The following is a 6,289-nucleotide window of genomic DNA, read 5'->3' as shown; positions in this document are numbered from 1 at the left end:
CCACTGCCACAGGGGCTGCAGCCCACGCCGTCGCCGGCGACTCACAGCAGCCCAGCTCCAGGTTGAGCTGTTGTTCAGCATCTTAGCTGTGGAGGGCAGCATCACTGGCCCTCATATGTGGGATCCGAACTGGGGCCCTCTGGCGTCCCAAGCCAGTTCTCAACCATCGCGCCACTCGGCCGGCCCTGCGCTTTCCTCTTTTAGCTTCATACCTTCATACAGGGATTTTCATAGAGCAAGAGTTTATTAAATCATAGGAATTTGCAGTCCTGAATTACCACAAACTACTAAACACAAAACCTGTGTATTCCACTGGCAAACACGGCAAGCCCCGGGAAGAAAGAAAGCCTAAGCAGGAAGTATAGAAGAAGAAAAGGCAAGTAAAAGGGGGTAAATAAGAAAGCAGATGAAGGCATGAGAGGTGTATTGGCCTGTGTGCAGAGAAACCACTCAGTCACCTAGAGTACTTATGCCTGCTTAGAAATCGCTCCTCAGAAAAGACTCTTGATCAAAAACCACAGGAGAAGCATTCATTACAAAACTGAGAAAAACATTATTTTGCTCAAGCTTATAAGAAAAAATAAATAGAAATTCTATACAAGTCCTTTCCAACTATATTTACATAAAATATTTTCCATTGTGGTTGATCCACACCACTTTAAAATCCACTTTTATTTTCAAAATGGTAACCTGAACAAAACTGTTAAACTTGTGTGCATATGGGTGGGTTAGCGGGGTCAGTGACCACAAATGATAAACAATAAGTAATAACTGTGTGGGAAGTAAAAAAAATTCTATCTTTTATGCCCTTGTATTTGTAACTTTTAAATCCCAGACTTAAGAGAGAGAAAACAATTAGTTAAATCACAGATTCAATAATAAAAACTATGGTCTCAACCCAAAGTTCGCATAAATAAAATCTATGTGTCGAAAGGTTTTGATGAATGATGTTACATCTTAAATTTTACTTTTGAGGCTTTACCATGTCTCTAGGATCATGGTTGAAATTATAGTTTTGAAATGTTCAGAAATGTACACTTGATTCCCTAGGTAAATTATACATGAAAATATGCTCTCAGCATTTTCTAAATTTATGGTTGCTTTAAATGGTATTGAATCCCAGAGTGTCTAAACCTCCAAACAGAGAAAAAGTATACTGCTGAGTTTTAAAATAACATTCCCTTTTTATTAAAACATGCATATACATTATAGAAAATTTAGGAGGTGCATATAAGCAAAAAGAATAAAACCATGCATAATTCTAGCATTTAGAAATCAAGACCATCATACTATCTCATTACACATTCTTTTCTCTATAATTTATAATGCCCATATGATATAACTGCACGAACATACCATAATTTATTTAACCAATTACTTATTGTTAGAAACTTAGGGTTGTGTTCCATTTTCCACCAAAATACATGAAATGGCAATGAAGATTGCTGTAACATAAATCTTTGTACAGATCCCTTTGATCTTTTGCAATTAACTTTGGGCAGAAACAGAACTTATGTGACGAGGAAATGTAAGATGGAGGCAACAGAGAAGCCTCGCTTTCTAACTGGTCCTGCTGTGGCTCCACAGCCTTCTGAGCTCTGGTCAGACCCCTGCTGCCTCCTGAAGTTTGGGAGGCAGCCTCCTCATTCAAAGACTGTCCGCCGTGCAGGGCTTCATGGTTAGTGCTTGATAATCGTCCTGGGAAGGTTCTAGGAGTTCCTGTCTTCTAGTTCTAGGAAGACGGACGGCTATCCTGGGGACGATAGCTGTGACTAAACAGTGGATGGGGAAAGGCTGCAAACTGGAAACGGTAGGAGTGAGGCAGGAATGGGTGGATGGGGATGGGTGGAGAGCTCTCTCAGTATATATCCTATCAATACAGCCTATGGATTTGAGAAACACATCCCCTAGGGTGGTGTGTGCCCTCGAGTGGGTGCAGAGGAGATAATAACAGGCTGCCTCCTTGATTTTTGCCCTGACAGGGACAGGGACCACTCTGTGTTCTCCTGAAAAATCTTCAGTGAGTCCTTCAAGTCCATGTAGCATAATTCTTAAGTCCGGCCTGTAGTAAATGAACTCTCCCTCTCCTCTCTGCTCCAGCCTCACCTGGCCTCTCATTACCGAAACAGAGTCAGGCCTCTGTACCCTTGGCTTGAATATCCTTCCTCCTCTCCAAAGAATTTTGTCTGTGGACCTTCTCCAAGATGCCAGGCGGAGCCCATTTCTCTTCACTCTTATTCCAATAGCCACCGCAGCATCAGTTAGCTGGTTGTCCACGCACTGCCTCACCATGTGAACCCCTGCAGGGTAAAGATTATGGTTCCACATGCCAGTCTTCTTGGTGCTGAGAACAACCTGACACAGCTTTTGAGTTTTTATTTATTTTCAAACGAACCAGTTTAAAGGTTTGAAACCACTAACTCAAGAATTTGCATGTGAATATTTTTAACTAGCATTAATTGGCCAATATTCACCCTTATAATAAGATCATTCATGTACTCCATTGAGCTGGTTATCAAAATAGGGGGAAAATCACAAAAAGATTTTGTTATAAAATAATTTTTGAAAATCTTTTGCTTTTCATTATATCTTGTTTTTAAAAGGAACATCAAAAGAAGTGAAGCAACAGAAAAGTTGTAGCATCATGCTACATTGTTTCAGGAGTGCAGATCTCTCATTGCCTTGGTCCACTTAAGTATTCACAGGAATAGCAGACAATCTCAGAATTTACAGTATGTTAAACCAAGAACAAGCTCCTAACACATCTCCCTGTTATAAGGTTTAGCATAGTAAAATCTCAGTGCCCTAAAACCAACCTGGAGAGCAATATAAAAATGGATGTTCTTTTATTATTATTGTTATTAGTTTTAGATATAAAGAAACAACATAATGATTACACATTTACGCCCCTCACAAAGTGATACACCTCCCCATCTACTACCCCTCTGACATCATATATAGTTATTATAATACCATTGACTATATTTCATTTGCTGTACTTCCTGTGAATATATATATATATATATATATATATATATATATATATAATAGTTGACATTCAATATTATTTTATATTAGTTTCAGGTGTACAGCACAGTGGTTAGGTATTTTTATAACCTCTGAAGCGATCCCCCCGAGTAAGTCCAATACCCATCTGACAACTTACGTAGTCTTTACAACATTGTTGATTGTAACCCCCATACCGTATTTCACATCCTGTGACTATTTTGTAACTACCATTTGTACTTCCTAATTCCTTCACCTTTTCCCATCCACCAAGCCCCTTCCCATCTAGCAACCATCAGTTTTTTCTCTGTATCTATGAGTCTATTTCTGTTTTGTTTGCTTGTTTATTCTGTTCTTTAGATTCCACATATTAGTATAAGTGAGATCATATGGCATTTGTCTTTCTCAGTCTGACGTACTTCACTTAGCATAATATCCTCTAGGTCCATTCATGTTGTTGCAAATGGTAAGATTTCATTAAAGATGGAAGTTCTTATCAAATCGTTATACATCAGTAAGAGAAATGTATCATAAATGTTTCAAAAGTAAATATAAACTAAGACATAATGCTCAATGGTCTTTAGTTTGTTTATTTATTTATTTATTTATTTATTTATTTATTTTGACTGATTTTTGTTGTTATTGTCATTTTTGTTTACAACTGAAATTCTGGGAATTTAAAATTAACTTCCTTGCCCGTGAGCTTCTTATAGACACCAGAAAAAGTTTCAAACTTGTGCTCAGCATTGCTCGGCGGCACTTTATTCAAACGAACCTTTATGAGTCGGTTGTCATCCAGTTTCACGCGAATTCTCTTGCCCACAATTTCACTTGGGAAAACTAAGTCCTCCAGGGTAGCATCGTGTTTTGCTGTCAGAGCGTGGCTACTAAGACACTTTTGCTTATTTTTTGTACAGCTTTTTCGAGTTGGCTTAGGTAGAATTCTCCTCTGAGCAATAAAGACAATGTGCTTCTCGCTGAACTTTCTCCAATTCCTGTACTAGCTGGACTCGGGTTTTCTGGAAAGATTTCAGTTGGGGAACAGGAACAAAGATTATAATAGCTTTCCAACTGCCACCATCTTCAATTTCCTTGGCTGCTGTTATATTCAGCTCCCGTAGCTGGACCTTGAGGTTCAAGTTCATCTCCAGCTCACGGAGAGCCTGGGAGAAGCGGGACTCGAACTCGTGCAGCTTCGCACCATTGGACTTCACAATCTTTGCGTTCCAACTGAACGTGGCCTTCTCCTTGGTGAGGGCTGGCCTGGGAATAGCATTTTCAACGGTCTTTAATTCTGTCTCATTTAATTCTCAGGAAGGGCCACCACAATTCATGGCGTGTGAAAGGCCAGAAAACCTTTTCTTGTGGTCATTTTAAAAAATAATAATGTAACAGTTTTAAAAGTACCCTCCATCCATTTGAACTTTATTTTAATGGTCAGAATTTTCTATAAGGGGAGTTTATCTTGGATGTCACCCTAAGAAGTGAGATTAACTTAAAGCGACGAGATCTTGGTATAGGTGAGTTTACCTGCAAAGGGTTTCATGGCACGGAAGTAAAGAACAGAATCATAGGGAGCTCCAAAATCAAAGCTAGCTTTTCCTATTCATTTTGGGAGCAGCCCTTTCTCCCTGTAAGTGTGGGTAATCTGGGGACAAGGAATGTATGAAGGACAGTGAGGTCCCCAGACACAGGCGATGAAAGGAGTGACATCATTTCTGAAGGGTTTTCCAAGGGAATGTTATCCTTGAGGATGACATAAGATGGAGTTCCTAAAGGAGAACAAGCCTGCGCTTCACCTACATTCCCATTCTTACTGTCACATTTATTTAAATGCAGGAATTGTTAGCATTTTGGAGCTATCTTCTGCTTGAAAAATATTTTAAATAATAACCTAGATACTATACTATCCAGGAGCATGCATTAGAGGCACTCAAGATGTCTTGCTTTTGGGGAGGATCTAAGGAATATAATAACATGCTAAAAACATACAAACCAAAAACCCCACAGTCCTTGGAAAGTATAGACACAGCTCATATAAAATACAGTAATACCTTGGTTTGCGAGCATAATTTGTTCTGGAAACAAACTACTCGTATTGCAAGACATCGCTTGTTTACCATGTTAAAATGTATTAGAAAAAATGTTTGCTTGTCTTGTGGAACACTCGCAAACCAAGTTACTCATAATCGAAAGTTTTACTGTATAAGACCAACCCTAGATAAAATAAGTTCTGAAACTGTTAACAGTCCATGTCCTCTGGGTAATAAGGATTTATACTTTTTATTTTGGGCTCTACTGTCTGGATCTTTTAAGAATTACTATTATGTGCATGTCTTGCATTTAATAAAGTAAAAAACTTAAAATAACTATAATAGATATACCCTTTAAAAATAAATAGCTTAGATTCCAGGTCCTCAGGCTACGATTCAACACGTTGAATGCTTTAAAGAAGCTGCCTTCATAGACTGGGTAGCACTGTTGTTTTGATTTAACACTTGTTAACTATGACAAAATGGTCTATAAAGTAAAACATTAGACATCATCTATAGAAATTTCTTTAAAATCGAAATCTCAGTGGAAGTTAGAGAAAACAATGTGGGCTTACAGCAGAGCCTTCTACCTTTTCTCCACAAATCACCTTGTTTTTACTTATTCTCAAATCCATCTAATGCCATGAAACTAAATATTTTCAAATTAAATTTAATATGATAGTAGTACAGAATAATAATACCAAAGAAGAGTACTATTGAAGAATGTCCCATAAGAATCACTGGTGTTTCAATTCTATTTCATGAAAATGTAATTTTCTCCTTCATTCTCCACCCCAGGTGAAATGAGATTAAGTCTTAACAAAGCATTTTGTTTATTGTTTCTTGTTTATTAATAGGGGACCAGTAAGGGCTTTTAAATGAAATGCAATTTAATAGAATTAGTTTGAAAATAAATAGCGTGCACGTGGTTAACTTTCTTTTGAAATTAACCTATCAGGTGCAGGTCTCTGTAATTAACGAATCCTAATTCACAGTTCTCTGAATCATTGTGTTTGGCAGGCAATTGCCAGTAATTTTCATTTTACAACACAATGCCTCAGACAGTAATAAGCCAGAACAAAACACATGCAGGTTTAATCAGGTAACAAAGCATGTCAAATACTTATCCTGAAACAAGGGAGTCTGGCACATGTAGTGTGAACCTCTGAGAAGTCCCTGAGGGGATGTTATATTCTCTGATCTGTACCTTTTCACAGCTTCTGCTGACACTTTTAAGAGAAAGAACAGGC

The 6,289-nt window shown here is 38.1% G+C and overlaps 1 pseudogene; it reads right to left on the bottom strand.

Moving 5' to 3' along the window:
- Window positions 1–3,661: 3,661 nt before the first annotated feature.
- Window positions 3,662–4,817, bottom strand: LOC109387656 (40S ribosomal protein S7 pseudogene; annotated as a pseudogene).
- Window positions 4,818–6,289: the final 1,472 nt, after the last annotated feature.

The sequence above is a fragment of the Hipposideros armiger genome, unplaced genomic scaffold (genome assembly GCF_001890085.2).
Source record: "Hipposideros armiger isolate ML-2016 unplaced genomic scaffold, ASM189008v1 scaffold_165, whole genome shotgun sequence".
Taxonomy (NCBI): Eukaryota; Metazoa; Chordata; class Mammalia; order Chiroptera; family Hipposideridae; genus Hipposideros; species Hipposideros armiger.
This window is presented reverse-complemented; position numbering and strand designations above follow the sequence as displayed.